This window comes from Crinia signifera, chromosome 9 (genome assembly GCF_055691185.1).
Source record: "Crinia signifera chromosome 9, ASM5569118v1, whole genome shotgun sequence".
NCBI lineage: Eukaryota > Metazoa > Chordata > Amphibia > Anura > Myobatrachidae > Crinia > Crinia signifera.
The window spans coordinates 106,889,843-106,908,688 of record NC_139225.1 but is presented as its reverse complement, the minus strand read 5'-3'; the positions used below and the strand labels follow the sequence as shown (position 1 = coordinate 106,908,688).

General features: G+C 42.6%; 1 long non-coding RNA gene across 1 annotated transcript in view; it reads right to left on the bottom strand.

Moving 5' to 3' along the window:
* LOC146036671 (uncharacterized) overlaps nucleotides 1-16,518 on the bottom strand; it is a 109,232-nt gene extending 92,714 nt beyond the window's left edge. Inside the window, exon 1 of the long non-coding RNA XR_014460919.1 lies at nucleotides 16,383-16,518. This is a non-coding gene — a long non-coding RNA (uncharacterized LOC146036671). The remainder of the gene's footprint in view (nucleotides 1-16,382) is intronic.
* Nucleotides 16,519-18,846: the final 2,328 nt, after the last annotated feature.

Sequence of the window (18,846 nt, the reverse complement as noted above, 5' to 3'; positions counted from 1 at the left end):
CAATGTATGTTGACTGATCTGGTTACAACACTGGCTATCTGACTACATTTTGACTGCATGCAGGCAAGATCTAGTCATGCAATGGCGAGGTGCCGGACCATGCACCGGTGTGACTTGAAGGCATACGCACTGAAAGTTCCTTGCTTAATTTCTACACAGATCGCTTAGAAATAGGGCTGAAATCCTCCCACATGTATGGTTTTTAATACATGGTTAGAGATTACTGCAACGAAAAGTTCTTGCCAAACCAGAAGTTACCAGCAATGGACTGTCTTCAGCCTGGTGTCTGCAGGCATCACAGGTCTAGGTTAGCCATTCCACAGCAGGATCAGAGAATACAGAGGAAGGAAGCAACTGACTGGGCTGCGTAATCGGCCCTGGTGGAGCCTCCACCTTTCAAAAAGAAATCGGCCCACCTGGCCATCGGCCCCTCTGGCATTTGCCAGAAGTGGCAGATGGCCAGTCCAGCCCCGGATGAAGTAAATAATGGAAAAGAATCAAACAACCACAGTCACCCAGTGCACCATGGTCAAGTTTGTAGACAGCAATCAGCCCTTCCAGTAGCTATTCAGGATTTTGGAACAGCAAAGCCAGATAATACTGTTCTACTGTACTATATGTTCTGTCAAGCTATGCTACCCATAGAAGTATATCTTATGTATATTACACTTCAAGACATTATATTGTGTACAAATTCTGTACAAATTTACTACTAACATTATACTGTCATGGGATAAATCAAGTACATATGTTACTGTTTTCTCCTGGCATAATCATGTACTGTAGCATATGTTACTGTTGTTTCCTGGCACAAAACCTGGTGCATACAGTATGCTACTGTTGCAAAGCTGGAAACATTTTAAGATTCCTATGGTTCACCACACACATAGAATTGCATCCAACTCTTCATGAGCCCCGCAAGGCTTCTTCTGAGACTGTGAACGTGCATGGGGAACTTACTGTACTATAGTCACAGGAAGAGTGTCACACTGCACATGCGCAGAAGGACTCCCTGCTCCAAAACCTACAAGGCTTATCACAAAGGTCAGCTCTTATTGGGGGGAGCTGTCCTTTGTGATTTTAATCACATTAGTAAGTATTTACCCATATTATAAACCGACTACATGTAGTACATCTCAGCTAGAGAGAGAGTTAGATATCTCACACAGTCTAAACTTAATCCCTATTTGTTGTGATTGTGCCTAATCCTAACTAGTGTTCATTCTAGCACACGGTACCTTTCAAAATCTTTGCAGTTCCTCTTTCCTGCCTGGGGTGTCGCTGTCTGCTTTGGTGCTTCTAGTACAGTCTGGTCTTTATTGATATGTAGACCAGACATAGAACACCACAGCAGACAGTGACACCCCAGGCAGGAAAGAGGAATTGCATGGGTTATGAAAGGGGAATGGGTTATTGGGACGACCAACCCATGATAGACATGCATTGGGTCAACCACTGAAGGTCGACATGTCTTAGGTCGACACCTGAAATAGGAAGGCATGCCCAAGGTTGAGATAGATGGAACATTGACACAGCCATTAGGTCGACAATGGCTAGGTCAACAGTCAAAGGTTCACCGTATCAGTGTACTGATGCACTTGGCATGCTTCGGGCACACTATTATATTAACCGTATGTAGACATGGTTCACATGGACACCGTATCGGTGCACCGCATCTGCTCACCATGCCCGGAACACTATTTTATTCGCCCTACATGTCCTAGTGGATAGTAGGGCATGAAATACCGCCTGCCAGCACATGTGAGCTCAAAAGAAAAAAGACCTCTTGACTAGTGACCTAGCTATTGTCGACCTAATGCTTATGTCGAACTTCCATCCTCATAGAAATTGGACATGTTGACCTATTTCAGATGTCAATCTAAGCCATGTCAACCCTCAGTGGTTGACCCAACGCATGTTGACCTAACAACCGTATACCTATACTGATCAGGATGCGACTGTCAGGACACTGGTGTCGGCATACTAAAGTATATGACATTCTTGCGCCGGTCATCTGAAGGCAATTGGGATGTTGGTAGTGGTATACTGATCAGTGGCATCCTGACCGTCGGGATGCGGTCTGCATCCATCTATGTGAGTTATGTAAGTGGAGCTTACCGTTTCACTGCAATATCATCTTTGAGGGTTTGGTACATAAGGTCGGTGTGTAGGTGGCCCACAAAAGGTTGACATGCACAAGGTCAATATGGAAAAAGTTGACACAAGGAAAAGGTCAACATGAATATGGTCGTGACAGGAAAAGGTCAACGTGCATCAACGTGCATATGTAGCTTTTTGGGGTTTCAGTGTATCACCCAACACTCAGTAAGAGTACCGTTTCACTCGCCCTATTGCGTAAGTCCATGTGGATGCTAAAGTATGAAAATGAAAAAAAAAAATGGCAAAAACTTATGCTCGACCATATGCTGTGGTGACCATTATCATGTCAACCATGTTGATTTATTGATCATTTCGACCAATAGTGGCTATCCTATTGACTGCCAAAATCTAAAATATAAAAACACTGTCCTTTGGCGGGATGCACTAAGTGCATGCATTCTGATATGCAAGAAAACCCGCATGCCGGGTTTTCGCTGCCCCGACCAGTGACCTCCTCTCCTCCCAGCTCTATACATCCTCTTCTGGGTGCAGAGAGGAGGAGGAGAGACCGCCCTGCAGCAGCATCCATCTGGGTAAGGGAGGGAGGGGAAGCCGCTGGGGAGCTGCCAGGGACCAGCTGCTCTTCGCAGGCACAACGCAAAGGGCAGCTCTTAACGAAAGAGCTGTCTTTTGCAATAATTATTGCATATGTTAAAGCATATGTGATAATTATCTATGCGATAGCTGGCGATGTGCTGCGGAGAGGGGCTGCGAATATTAGTGCATCCCGCCCCTTGTCCGTTCAAGTAAAGGCCCCCATACAATTGTCCGATTTGGGCCCAATTTTACCTGATTCCAAAGAATCGGGTTGAGATCAGGCCCAAATTGAATGCCTCTGACATCCAATCCAAACCCATGCGTGGTCCAGTGTGCACTGGATTGGAGTTGGAGGACAGTGTGTGATGTATCGCATCCAATCCCTGAGCGAGGAAGCGCCGTGCCACGATATAGAAATAAAATACTGATGGAGCAGCTGGATGGCAGAGGTGAGACTAGTCTTAAACTTTCTCCTGCAGTTATGCAACTCTGCCTGTTGACACATGCATATTGAAACTAAAAGCCCTTAAGGTGCCCATACACGGAGCGGTGTTCTGTACTAGATCGCATCACATCGTATTTGTACTGTGCATTGCATAGGAATAATGCTCTGTTTATGGGCAACTTTACTTGCATCCAGCTCCATTAAAATAAAAACAATTATATATTTAAAATAAATATGTTTGAAAACCAGTGATCCTCGCTGTTTAACCCCCGCGCCAGCCGCTCGCTCTATTCATCATTCTGGGGAAAACCTCGCCGGCGAGAATTCCCCACAACAGCGAGACCCGCGGCTAATGCAGAAGACTCACTGTATTTAGCCGCGAGTCTCGCTGCTTCTGGAGCCGCATACGCCAATTCCCCCTTGCTCAAAAAATGGAGCGAGGGGGAATTGGCGTATGAGGGGGGTGCGTTGAATACTGACAGAGTGAGTGGTGACAGCGAGCAGGAAGTCCTGCTCGCTCACAGCATTGAATATCTGCCATTGTCGCAAGTAAAAAATAGACTGTGCAGGCAGGGCAATTTTGACTATGTCGCATACAGTGTATTTGGCCAAATCACACATAGTCCAATTTTTAGTACATTCAGTCAAAATCGTCTCCATGCACATCAAGTGAAATAGTATAGACCAAATCAGCCATAGCCAACACCTCGCTGTGTGAATGCACAGTTAGGGCTGGATTGTGTATAGCTAAATGCAAACATAACTATGGACCTAATTCAGACCTGATCGCAGAGCAAACGTTTTCAAAATTGCCAAAAACATGTTGCACTGCAGTGCAATTATAACATGCAGAGAGAGTTAGATTTGGTTGGGGTGTGTTCAAACTGAAATCTAAATTGCAGTGTAAAGGTGACAATACACTACTGTGAGAAGTTGCAGCACTGCATGGCCAGTCCATCCCTCTTGAGCTGCCTGGAACCTTCCCAAGTGGCAGGATCGCATGCCTGGAATGGGGCCAAGTTTAAGGTCGGACGTGTAACAGGTCTGACCCCTGATGCGTATGGAATTGCCCATCGGATTGGATGTCAAAAAGATCCGATTTGCCCACTTTTCAACTGATTTTTCAGCCCGGTCCATTGGAATGAGGTGAAACGTGGCCAAATTAGGCTAGTGTATGTGGGCTTTACCCTGCACAGAAACAAAATAACTCACCCAAAGCTAATTCACTGCACATGTTACATCTACCCCACCTGCAGTGCAGCATGGTTTTACCTATTTTGGGAACAAGTTTGTCCTGCGATCAGGTTTGAATTAGGCCGTATGCTCTTTCTTGGCCTAAATATTTGATATCACTCATCAGCTTCTACACACTTGGCATGTGCTGTCCTGGTTCATTGAAACCTCTGACTAGAAGTGAATTGCCGGCTATCTCATCAGCTGAGCCATGACACCTCACCAGATCACCATAAAAATGAGGCAAGCACTGTTTGCGCTAATCACCCCTTTCAGATGAGTTGTCATCAGTGAGCAATGAATTAAATTACGAGTATGTAATCACTCTACCATAAAAAGACATGTCTTGACAGATAGTTTGTTTGCTTTAATAGTTCAAAACCAAAACCATTTTTGTCTAAACCTTCTCTCATCCTAAATGTTTAATTAAGCACTGTGAGACTTGTCACTACTGATATACTTCTTTCCAGTACATTTAACACCCTAATCCCTTACATTCCTTCTATGGCCTTCATTGCCAAGTTAAAAATCTATCCTCTAACACCGTATCCCACTTCCTGTTTCTGCACGGTCCAGAGAAAGAAATGGTAATAACAGGATTTATTTAGCTGCTTCATCACTGCCAATTAGATGTCAAAAACATACATTTCAGCAGATAAAAAATAATTCTTTAGTGAGCTGTAGGAAGCAAATTAAGGGTATGCACCACCCCCTAAATGGGATAATTGGAATTCTAGGAACCCAAGCACATGGCTTCTGTAATATGCAGGACCAAAGTGCCCACCTGTCTGATTATAGTGCAACTGTACTGTATGTCACATAGGTCATAAATATTTTTGGGACACTTAATACTGATTTCTGGAAACCTGCTTTGCACCTGTAGGACATGACATGGGCAAGACTTTTTGTAAAGCAATTAAATAATTTCAGTAAAATCACTAATTAAAATGCATTTGTGTTATTTGACTTGATTCCAAGGAAACATGTGCAGCTCTTTGGTCATTTAACCCCTACGATGCTGTGGGCTCTCACCAGGACCTTCAATAAGGGGGTGCTGTGGGTACAGCTGTCCCGGGCCCCGGCCTCATGGAAGGGCCCAAGCAGAGCCGGCTCTACCATTTGGCAGCTTTAGGCAGCTGCCTAGGGTGCCAGGATCTGTGGGGGCCCACCAAGTCTGCCTATCAAAATATCAAGGATGTCTATGAGGATCATTGTTGTACTTAATGCAGGTGGCTGCTGTGGAACTTCTAAGACCTCACCTCCATATTTTCCCCTGAGGAATACTTCCCTCCTCCTTGTACTCTGTTGTGGGTGGCAAAGGGGGGATTCCAGGGAAAGCAGGGAACCTTCCCAGGGGTGGGCTGGGTGGACCACCTGATTTTTGGGGGCACCCTACAATTCCAGAATGTTAGGCAAGTATGCCTTAAAGGGTTGGAAAGTGGATATTGGTGGCAGTATGGGTGAGTGGGTGGGGGGGACAGGGCAGTAGGTTGAAGTTTTGCCTAGGGTGTTGAAAAGCCTGACACCGGCCCTGGGCCTGAGCAGCTCATTTTGACCACTGCAAACCCCCCCCCCATGCCTGCCGCCTGCCTCCACTCAAAAAAGCAGGCTTATTCAACCCAGGACGACAATTAAAATGCTGCACCGGCTTTTTAGCCAATCAGAGCTCACGTACCAACAGCCAATCAGAGCGTCTGCCCTTACACGAGCTCTGATTGGCTCACCAGCCAGTGCTGCATTTTAATTGGACGCAGGCCTCCTAAGTTGAGGAAGCCTGTGCTTCTGGACCTCCGGGCTGCAGCTCAGCGGAAGAGGAGATGGGGATCAGGAGCTGGGTTACGGTAAGTCAAGAGAGGAGGGGGGCCCAGACTGGAAATGAGTCCCGGGCACCAAAATTCCTGATGGCAGCCCTGGCTCTCACCCAGGTACTGAGGCTATGTTCTGATGTTAGCTCTCATCACATCCAAACAGCAATATCTCAGATTTTTTAGACTATGCTAAAAAAGTAAAAATTTCAAAAAAATGGGCAAAAAGTATTTCCAATTACAATTTAAAAAAAGGAAAGGAGAGATGGCACATACTACCCCACCACCATAAATGGAAAACATATATAGTGCAGTGTAACATTGTGCAGTAATCATAGGTAATAATTAACAACAAGTACTAAGAAAAACTCTCTTTTTTTTAATATGTGTGCCCTAAAATGTGTGTCTAGACTGCCCTCCTTCCTTGGATTCCATGATTTGTCAGTAGTGCCGGGGCTTTTGCCCAGTCATCACATCATGGGTATGGATCATTGGACAGACAAGCATTATGTTGACAGTCATTGGGTTGACCACTGAAGGCCAACGTTCGTAAAGGTCAACATACTGTAGGGTTAGGTTGACAGGGTCATTAGGTTGACTTGAGGAAAGGGTGACATGAGGTTAGGTCGATAGGGTCGACAGGGTCATTAGGCTGACATAAACATTAGGTAGACATGGGGAAGGTCGACAGTGATAAGGTCGACATGGGATTTTTCACTTTTTTACCTGAATGTCATTACAGTCAACATGGACACCGGAACGTAGTATAGGTAGCTAATGTATCACCTAGCTTTCACTATCATTTGTCTATGGCTCTTCCTCTTAGGAGCAATCTGTTGGCAGCAAGTGAAACTACATCTAGCTTTCGAAGCATTTGCTTCAAGCGGGCTTACACTGCCATGTCATCTGTTGGCCGCAAGTGAATGTCATCGAAACATTTGCTTCTCTTCTGGGTGGAGGCAGGAGGAGGAGAGCCCGTCTGCCCACAGCAGCAGCAAAATAGCCAGGCAAGGGAGGGAGGGGAGAGCCACTGGGACCCACTGGGGCCCGCTATGCATCGCTGGCTTACCGCAAAGGACAGTTCTTAAAGCAAGAGCTGTCATTTTCAATAATTATCGCATATGTTAGAGCATATGCGATAATTATGTCTGCGGTAGCCGGCGACGTGCGGTGGATGGGGGGAGCGGATGTTAGAGCATCCCGCCCATAATCTGATTAGTTAATTTGGTCACTGGGGATTCAAATACTCAACACCAATAACTTTCCATGCTGGTTGTTAGAATTTGCTGTAATATCCTGGGACATGGGACAATTATTTATTTATTTATATCAGCAGTTTCTTATATAGCGCACACAGATTGCGCAGTGCTTTTACAGAGAATATTTGACCATTCACATCAGTCCCTGCCCCAGTGGAGCTTACAATCTATATTCCATACCACATGCACATGCACACACAGACATTCTAGGGTTAATTTTTTGGGAGCCAATTAACCTACCAGTATATTTTTGGATTGTGGGAGGAAACCGGAGTACCCGGTGGAAACCCATGCAAGTATGGGGAGAATATACAAACTCTGCACAGTTAGAGCCATGGTGGGTATTGAACCCATGACCTCAGTGCTGTGAGGCAGTAATGCTAACCATTACGGGACAATGCATTAATCACAGAAGTATATAAATAAATATATATACAGTATGTCATTGTTAAGAACTCAAGGTGACTACTAAGCTATGACCTATGGGGGTTATTCAGACCTGATTGCTGTTGCGCAAAATCTCAATCTGTTCGATTATTGAATGACTGCGCACACGTAGTGAACCAAATGTGCATGCACGAGCCAAAATAGGGGAAGAAATAGGGAAAATATCTAATCACAATCCCCTCGCAAATGGACAGAAAGTCAGCCTTTGGGGGTGGTAACTGGCCATGTTCTGTGAGTGTCAGAGAAAACGCATGCATGCTCAGGCATTTTCATGGTGGATATGTGCCATTCGCTCTGGCGGCTAGCCTCGATCAGCCTGTCTCTGTCACAGAGAGTTGCATGGGTCAGACTTTCTTCCATTTGCACAGACTAGGAATATTGTTTGATGGTGGATTTGCTGTGAATAGTGATTAGCAAGGTTTTCCCAATTTGCTTGCAGACTTGCACAGGGTGGGTTTCACTCTGCTTGTGCAGCTGCAATCGGATGTGAATCAGACCCTATGGCTTTTCTTTTTGAGGTTTTACAAAAATAAGCAAAACCCAACATAGCCCTTAGAGCCAGGCATACGGACAGCGCCTACAGGCTCCGGTAAGAAAGGGATGTGGTCCATCTTCCCTAAGCCGCGGCTACATCATTGAAGCCACTGATTAGAGTATAAGCCGAGTGGGGCTTTTCCAGCTAATAAAAAGGGCTGAAAAACTCGGCTTATACTCGAGTATATACGGTACTTAGTACCTAGTACATTAGTTTTAAAAATCTATGCTGACGTCTGAATATCAATAAAACCTGCACTATTAGGGGTACATTTACTAAGATGGGAGTTCTGTTGAATATGGGATGCTGCCCATAGCAACCATTCAGATTCAATTATCTTCTAGAAGGTTTTAAATAAAGGAGAAGTAGAAATTGAGTGGTTGCTATGGGAAACATTCCACTTTCCAAAGAACTCTCATCTTAGTAAATGTATTTACCCCTTAGCGTTCTTTGAGGACCAAGGCTGGGAATGTCTGCTGTAGACTGTTAATCAGCAATTGCTAAATATTTCTCATTAAGTTCATAAAAATGCATCATAAATGTCCAATTATCCTGCAGTGTCTTCATTTTACACGTCTCCGACTAATCTTTGCATTGTAAAAAAAGAAAATATCTATTAATTATTTGTCTATTAATAAAGCGGAGATAAAAGAGTTTATCTCCGCTTTGCTCAATCTGCAATAAGTGAATAACTAGTCCCTGATTTCTTTGGCAAACCCTCTTTGGGGCTTTTAACAGTCATACCAATATGGTAAGATTCCTGACTTTTTGGATCCTGACAGTTAGAATAACGAAAGTTGGATCCCAAGAGTCAGAATACTGACAGAACCCACCGGTATATGTATGGGGAGTTAGGATTATGCAGTAGAGGAAAGGTTAGGCTGTGGGTTTGTTAGATTTAGGCTGTGCGTGTGTGTGTGTGTGCGTGTGTGTGGGGGGGGGATAGAATAGACTGCGGGAGGGGACAGTTAGGGGGGCTTGCAGGTGACAGCCGAGGAATAAATGTAAGGCCTAATATATTTATTTATTAACAGTTTCTTATATAGCACACACAGATTCAGCAGCGCTTTACAGAGAATAGTTGAACATTCACATCAGTCCCTGCCCCAGTGAAGCTTACAATCTATATTCCCTACCACACATATACACGCACACAGAGATTCTAGGGTTAATTTTGTTGGGAGCCAGTTATCCTACCAGTATATTTTTGGCATGTGGGAGGAAACTGGAGTACCCGGAGGAAACCCACGCAAGTATGGGGAGAATATACAAACTCCGCACAGTTAGAGCCCTGGTGGAAATCGAACCCATGACCTCAGCACCGTGAGGCAGTAATGATAACCATTACACCATCCGTACTGCCCACATATTCCATGCTTGTTAGCTATAACCCGTCCCGGTGTACTGTGGGGGTAAAGTTCTTAAGATGACTGACAGATGGCTGTGTCAATGTAACTTACTGATGGAACCATTACTTTATACACATTGTGTTAGCCTAAAGCCAAAGTCTCCTTCACCCTCAAGCATTAGATCCAACATGCCAGTTGTATAACCTTCATTACATGCACATGGACAGTATGAATGATGAGTCCCTGAGCGGCCATACACGTGTGTTTAGCAGCATAACATGTGTCTTAGCCTAGGGTACCTGAATCCTTTAATGGCCTTTGTTGGAATGACGCTGTCTGCATCCCGAGCATTCGAATTTCATACCCAACCCACCCATACACCTCAATATGGATGGTGGCCTTAATGAATTTAACAGACCATAAAAAGCACAGCACTCTCAAGATCCAAGGGGATACAGAGAAAGATCCCTTTATGCCTTCACAAGCAGTGTTCATCTGCCAGTGAGAAGAGAAAAATCCTTGCTAAGTAACATGCTTTCACTGGTGCTCCCAAGTCCCAGTCTTTCAAATGGTCTAAACAGAAGAATTATTGGTACTTGTGTATTATTTGATTTGAGCCTTTCCCCGGGCTGAGTATACAATTTTAATAATGCGTCGCATCTCATGCCATTATAATGGCATGCGATGCGATGCAACACGATCATGCCCAATTTGGGCTTATTCCCATGTTAAATGCCCCCCCCAGACCCGATTTTTGATTGTACACCCACCCTGATGGGTAATGACTATGTTAAATGCCCCCCCATTGTTAACGCCACCCCACTATCAACGCCAACCTGAAGCGTGGCGAGCGCAGTAAGCCCGCAGCGAGCCCGCGAGGGGCGGCGGTATGCTTCCTCCAACCTTTTCATACCCCCACTATCCACGTCGGCGTGGAGTTGATTTTATATAGTGTGGCGAGCCACCAAGCCCGAAGCGTGGCGAGTGCAGCGAGCCCCGCGAGGGGACGCGGAATATATGTGAAGTCATCCGCATCCGCTCGCCATGCTTCGGGCTCGGTGGCTCGCTGCGCTCACCACACTATATAAAATCAACTCCACGCCGAAGTGGATAGTGGGGGTATGAAAATAGTGGGGGATGCCTACCGCCGCCCCTCGCTGGCTCGCTGCGCTATGTGCTCAGCAAAGGAGGGAGGTGCTGGGTTTGAGAGGCGCCCTCCCTGCTTTGCTATTCTGATGCTTTTTGCTGCTACTGCAACTACACCTGTTAAACTATCACCATTAGTGTGAATTATGGCTTTACTGCACAGCCTCAGTAGTGTCCCAGGTCAGGCCAACAATTCCCTGGAGAAGCCGCGATAGGGGAAATGCAGTCACACACATTAGCCATGCACATGGAGCTGCAAGCAACAGCAGGGCCCATACATCATCACTGCCGCATAAATGTAGAAGCTGGGCTCCCCCCAACCCCCAAAAAGGCTCAGAGAGAAGGGAATATGGACAGTGAACACCCACTGAGCCCACTGATTTTTACCCTAGACCATCAGGGAGATATAAGAAAATATAAATAAACTGCACAGATTTAAAAAAAAAAAAATCTCAGACATAACTTGTAGAACAATAATATATATATATATATATATATATATATATATATATATATATATATACAGTATATAATCAGCATCAAGGTGAAATTGTATTAAAATAGTCTAATTGATAATTATTCTAAAGTAGGGAAATTGCCTGAAAGCGGACGGCCGCATAACTGTTTGTCAGTATTCTTATGGTTGCTTATAAAATGCTTTCACGTTCCCATTATAACAATGGTTAAAGTGCCATGTTCTGGCAGCTATATACCTGAGTGTCCTCAGGTGCAGCTAATGAACCACACAGAGGATGATTGCTAGAAGTCTTAAATGGTGCCGCAGGATTCTGGGTGTTTACCAGGAGACTTATAGAGTAATAGCAGAAAGAGGTACCGTGAGTAAGGAAAAGTGATTTAAGGTGCACACTACCTCTTTTCTCCCCTCCGGTTGACATTAAATGTATAAGCAAGAATGATGACTGTGGACATTACGTCTATAAGGGGCACTACTACTGTGGGCATTATGTGTATAAAAGGTACTACTACTGTTTATATTATGTGTAAGGGGAAATACTACAGTGGGCATTATGTGTAAGGGACACTACTTCTGTGTTTGATGTAATATAAATCAGGGGCACAGTGTGCAGTGTAATGTTAATCTGTAGCGTAATTTGAATTGGGGATACTATTGTGTGGCCATGCTCCTTCCTTGTAAGACCACACTCCAATTGGCATTCATGCTGCATTCCTTCAAGTGTTTCTACATATCTCTTTAGGGGTCAATATAATTTGTAAATGGTTGATGTTTGCATTAAAGGTCTTTACTGTTAATTGAGCAGAGTTTCTATTGTGCTATTTACTTTAAGACTATCAATTTCAACATTGATTACCGAGTAAAATGTATCCGATAACAATTTGCTAGATGCATTCCTCACAGTGATTTCAATTAATAACATTTCTCTAGCACTTGCCAAAAACAGCAGTCTTTCCAACAGACTAGGCACAACATTTCACATTAAATCAGCATTCAAAGCATTTTCCAGCAGATGTTGCTGACATGAACCCAATGTAATCTCTTTAACCTTGTCCTGTAAGGAGCACTTGAGTCATGACCATGTAATTCGCTTCAAATTAGGTTTAATTTTCGGATTTGAAAAACCTTCCTTCAAATTCAATTAATAGCAAAAAATAATATACAATACAAAATAACTGTTTTGCAATTACAATAAGCCTTTTATTACACAAAGGATTATTGTTTTGATGCAATCGCTTATGTATGATCTGGTCAAGTTCTGGTACCTAGAAAAAGCATAGGCAACCTATGGTTCTAGAACCATTGTAGAACTACATATACCAGTACATGCTGTCTGAAAAGGTTGGCAACGATTGCTAGGGTCAGTAGTTGTACACAACTGGAGTGTTGTACAGGTACAAGTCCTATCAATACATTTAAACTGATGTTTAATTGGTAAACAATTTTTAGTTTGCTTTACTTTATTTCTTCACGATATTTGTTGTTCAAAAACAATAGTTTAATAGCCAATTTGGCTGCAGATTCGATTCCTTGTGACTGCATTTGGATTTACAAGTAGTAAAACATTGAGGAGCAGATGTACTAAGCCTTAAAGAATGCTAAAATGGATTGTGATACCTACCAACCAATCAGTTCATTATGGTAATGGTTTTCAAGCACAGCCCATAACATGGCAGTTTGGAGCTGATTGGCTCGTACAGTACATTATGACTCCACATTATGGTATCCAGACTGATCATAGACTGACTCATCATAGACAGTCATATGTTCGACCACTAATGGTCGACAGTCAAAAGATCGACAGGGTCAAGGTCGACAGTCAATAGGTCAACAGGGTCTAATGGTCGACAGTCAAAAGGTTGACAGGGTTTAAAGGTTGACAGGCAATAGGTCAACATGGTCAAAAGGGCGACATGGAAAAGGTCGACATGCATTTTTTTACAGAGTTTTCAGAAGGCATGTGCCGACAGGCGGTATTTCATGCCCTACCATCCACTAGGGCGTAAAGGGAGAATAAAATAGTGTGCTGAGCGCAGTGAGGCACTGAGCTCGAAGCATGGTGAGTGCAGCAAGCCATGCAAGGGGATGCGGTACACTTAGACAGTGTCCATGTCGACCTATGTCAACATAGACTCCCAAAAAAAAAAAAAAAAAAAAAACATGTCGACCTTTTCCATGTCAACCTTTTGATCATGTCGACATTTTGACTGTCGACCTTTTAAGGTCGACCTTTTGACCCTGTCGACCTTGTGACTGTCGACCATTAGTTGTCGACCATATGATTGTAGAACTAGACACTGTAGATGATTTATACCATAACCCACATTATTACAGTCCGAGGCTTAGTACATGTGCCCCTGCTACTTGTATACATTTTTCAACCATCCATTCATTCTTACTTTGTGTGTATAATCAATTGTTCAGAAATTATATTTACAGTAGAATTATAAAAGAACAGTAGAAAGGATCAACTGGCATCAATGTACCCAAAATAAATGCCAAAAATAAATTACTAGTTAAGAAGATGGCTAAATTATGATTTAATAACTTTTTAAAATGTGCTTCGACAAATATTAAGACTAGAAGGTCTCCGATTTAAATTTGATATGTGTGTAATCATGGTGAACTTAGAGCAATATGGCGCGCTTGTGGTATAAAGAAAAAATATGAAAAATTTGAGTAACAAATATTAGGCAGCAGATCTGATATTTTCTTCTAAAACAGTTTTATAGAAATTGCAAAACCAAAGTAATTGTCATCTGCTCTTTACAATTGTATGAGAAGCTATTGGATACATTATGGCCGAAAGTTTTCTGAATACAGGTCAAACTTTTAAATTGCTTACTCATTTGGGGTCAAGTGGACAAGTGCCACCTTTACCAACCTGGCTTTGTGTATTTGCTTGTTATGTCTTGTTGTCTGCTATATAGTAATATTGTCTCTAATAGTTTTTTAGCTGCTTTTACTGAGGAGCTTTTCCAACTTTTTCAGATTTAGGGCGAGATGTATCAAATGGAAAATGCGGTAAAACCCCGGTTTTACAGCATTTTCCTATGTATCAAAAATGATACCGCAGTGAAGGGTATAGCCACCTTTGGGTGGCGATACCCTATAGAAGCCTATGGGCTTCTTTTTGCCGACGCAAACCCGCCGCCTCGCCGACCCCCCCTCTGGCTTACCTTCCTGAAGGGTCCTCCTGGACCCTGGAAGGTAAACCTCTCCTCCCCCTAGTGACGCAGCCGGACGTCCTTCCGGCTGCAGGGGGGAGAAGGAGGCGCCGGGGACAGCTTGTTTGCTGTCCCCGGCGTGAGGGATGCAGGAGCCGACTGGGAGGTGACGGAGACCCCCCCGCACACCACATTCCAGGTATCGCGGGGGGCCTCCGTCACCGCACCGCGATGCCAGCCGTATATGTTAGTACATATGCAGCGGCATCGCGGCGGGGGTGGGGGAACGCGAAGGGCGGCAATGTATTTTAATACATCCCGTCCCTGATGTTAGAAATAAAAATGGCGGAGCCCTTCAAATTGATTAATAGAAAAAAGTGGTTATCTATTTCTGTCACCAAAATTTATACACAAAGAATCCTTTTTAGCAAATTAAAAGCATAACAGCGGCGTGGGTATGTATTGCTGTGTAGACTAATTAAACCAATGAACTTATTAGGTAAAAAAGAAAAAATAACAAACAAGTCTAATTCTTCAATTAATTTAGTAGGCTGTCCTAGTTAATCAAATGATACCTTTTGTTGACAATGACAAATCTCTGTGTCATGGAAGGTATGATATAGAAGATAAAGGTCATATATTTTCGCTTCACCAAAGGTCTCACTGAAAGAACCTTAATTACACAAGGTAGTGATGAAACATTAATTAAGTTCTGTCAAAAATAATTAGGTTCACGTTAAAAATGATTTAATTAAACATCCCCCCTCTTTAGTAAGAAAAAAAAAGTTTCTGGATCATAGTGCTGGCAAGAAAATTGATATAAGTCCTAGTGTAACCTTGGTTACATTTTTATATTGTGAAATGATGCACCATTTAGCATACAAAGTCCTTTGGTAGTATTAAAAGAAAATATACAATTGAAAATGTATGTTCATAATTTTGTAAACTATAATAAAATAAGATCTTATTGAATGACTAAGTTTCATTCTTGTTTCCGGTTTATATAAGTTTTCAAAATGTAACTTTCCAATTCGCTTTATTTCATATACCAAATCATATTTGTAAGATGAGTTGGTGTTTTATATATTATTTTATATATTATGAATTTTATATATTAATATATCCTTAGATTTAAATTTTAACTAACCTTATAGTCCTTACTAATAATGACATTTTGACGTTATATGCATATTTTAACTAGTGTTAAATATCTCTCTTGGGACAAAAAAAAAAAAAAAAGTAGTAGTATTAATTATGTACATTTTGCATTATTGTGAATACAACTATTGAGACCAATATATATGCAATAATTATTTATTTATTTATTTAGAGTAAGGTTCTTATGGCTATAATGTCTATTTTAAAAGTGTTCTATTTGATATTTAATAATAGGACTGTACTTTACAGTATTTTGCATATGCAGAAATGCAACCACCCAAAAAACGAATTTTTTTTTGCACTAGGAAAAAAATATTTCACATTTTCCATTTGAATTGTTTTCATTAAGAAATAAAACCAATACATGTAATTTTCCCTTTACATCATCTCCATTAGTGCAGTAATATATGTTCTCATATTCACGTAGTTAGCTTGATGTTTTATACTATGTGTATATTAAATAAGATCATCATCAATTCACAAAAAAACATTATATAAAATAAAAAGTATGATTATGCATTAATATTTTATGGTAAATAAAATATACGTAAAAAGGTAACAATAAACAATAAAAGGTAACAATAACAGCAGTATGCCATGTTAAAATACAAGTCATCATTAGGACGATAAACTGCCACAGGTTTACTCTCTTAAAGGTGCACTTACCTATATGAATCGTTGTGATTAATATATGTCCTGAGAGGTTTGGCCAGTCAGTGCTGTAGCTGTAATCTAATGAGAGAGATAGAAATTTGCCCCATTATCAGTCACACACATTCAAGCAGGATTCTGTGCAGCACAGTAGATACAACCATAAGCTCTGGGACCTTCTCATTGAGCTAAGATTGCTTCATACAAAAGTTGACAATACACTGGTGAAAGCCATTGTTGATATTCAACATTTTTTAAATAGCTCAACAGAATAGACAATAAGGCCAGGAGGAAAACTCGGCGAGGATAGAAGCTGAACTGGAGTCTGGATTTCAAAAAGAAAACATTGATGAAATATTTGAACAGGGCATAATATTAGGAGATTTAACCAAATCTCTCATTTCTAATGCATAGAAAATATTTGCACTGCGAGCAATATTTACAGCAACATAATGAATATAAATGATTTATATTATGTATGAAATAGATATAAAAATGGACTACAGTACAATGATCATGCTATATTACATTTACCAGTGAGCACACCTTATGGTCAGCGTATTGTCTTTGCAGTGTTATAATCACAGTAGCCTTATGTCATGTTGTCACATTTTTCTTAGTATGATTTAAAATCTCAAGTAGAACAAATGTTGGATGAAAGTAACAATCAACTCTGGAAATCTGGCATCTTGAAAATGTCACAATGCACATCTAGTGCCGGATAAGTCACAGATAGCTGATGACACACGTTATTCCAGCATTGTCATCTGCCGCAATAATAGCGCTAGCAGGCATCTATATTAGCAATGTCTGTAGGCAAAACCTTGATGCCATTTAATCATAATAAACAATAAGAAAATGTATTATATTCCAGAAAATAGGAAAAAGATTACCCTCAATGTAGCAAATATAAAAATATAAATATAGCAAATATATAAATGCAATGGTTTTGGCAATATCAGGAACCAGAAGTAGTACAATTTCCTTTATTATATTTGCAAATAGCAAAGGCTGCTATAACGGTCACCAGTGATACCAGTAGTTTAGCAACTGTGGCTATCCTGAGAGGAGATGCAGCAAGCCTGCCATTGAGATAAAGGACCTTATTCAGGTCTGTTTGCAAAGGGTATTTGTTCCGATGTTCTGTTACTGCGCATGTGCATATGCAGGGTGCGTGCACCCATTACGAATAGTTGGATCACTGGGTTCACAAACCCAGAACAGCAGACGGGGGGCAGAGAGGGGCATGGGGTGGAACATTAGCATATGTGAATGCCCAGTGTTTTATGGGCGTTCCCATGAGAACGCTGGGTGTTCTCATACTAATGAGGCCATGATGTGGGTGCCGGGGCAGCCAGCTGACATCACTGGATGTCAGCTGCCCACACACTTCCTTCTGAACGTGCACGCATATGTAAGGGTGCCTCAGAGCACCCTTCCATATGCATCCATGTGCCACACAATTCAATGGTCTCTGACCATCAAATGATGTGGGTGTTCCCCTGCATGCTGCAAATGGATGTTTATGTAAAACATCCATTCGCAGCCAGTTCGTAGGAACGCGCCTTGTAAATGGTGGGCTGGCTTACCACCAATCGCAGGGCGGGTTAGGTTGACTCGCAAGGATGAGAATACACATTCGAGCAAATCTATCAGACTACCCCCCAAAGTGGAGAAATTGACCATAACAACGGCTCAGCTCATACTGTAGCTATAATTTATCTAGGAGCCATCTATAAAATGTCAACGAGCGCAGCGAGCCACCGAGCCCGAAGCGTGGCGAGCGGACGCGGACAGCTGTGAAGCCCGCGAGGGGACGCGGATACCTGTGAAGGTATCCACTTCCCCTCGCGGGGCACGCTGCGCACGCCACGCTTCGGGCTCGGTGGCTCGCTGCGCTCGCCACACTTTCTAGTCTCAACTCCATGCCGACGTGGATAGTGGGGGTATGAAAAGGTCGTAGGACGCGTTGCGCTGCCCCTCGCGGGCACGCTGCGCTTGCCACGCTTCGGGTTGACGTTGATCGTGGGGTGGCGTTAACAATTGGGGGGGCCATTTCACACTAAATGTGGGCCATTTAACATTGTTCCCTATGTCAAATCGGGTCAATTGGGACATTTAACATTGTTCCCTATGGGAAATCGCGGTAATCGCGTCAGTCACATCGCATGCAATTTTTTGGTCGCATGCGATGCGACTGATGCGATTTACATTTTAACATGAATTTCTATGTAAAATCGCAGGCATCGCATCGGTCGCATCGCATGCCATTATAATGGCATGCGATGTACATGCGATGCCCGCGATGGGCGCCCTTCTAGGTAAAGAGTACCGTCTTTTTTTTTTCTTGTTTTTCTGGAAGGAAGAGCTGGTGGAGTTTGCATTGATGGAGTTTCTGGGGTGGATGGAATTACAAGTAAGGAGGAATGGTTAGCCATTAGTGACTTTGAAAGGCATTGGCAGTTCCCTAACTGTGGAT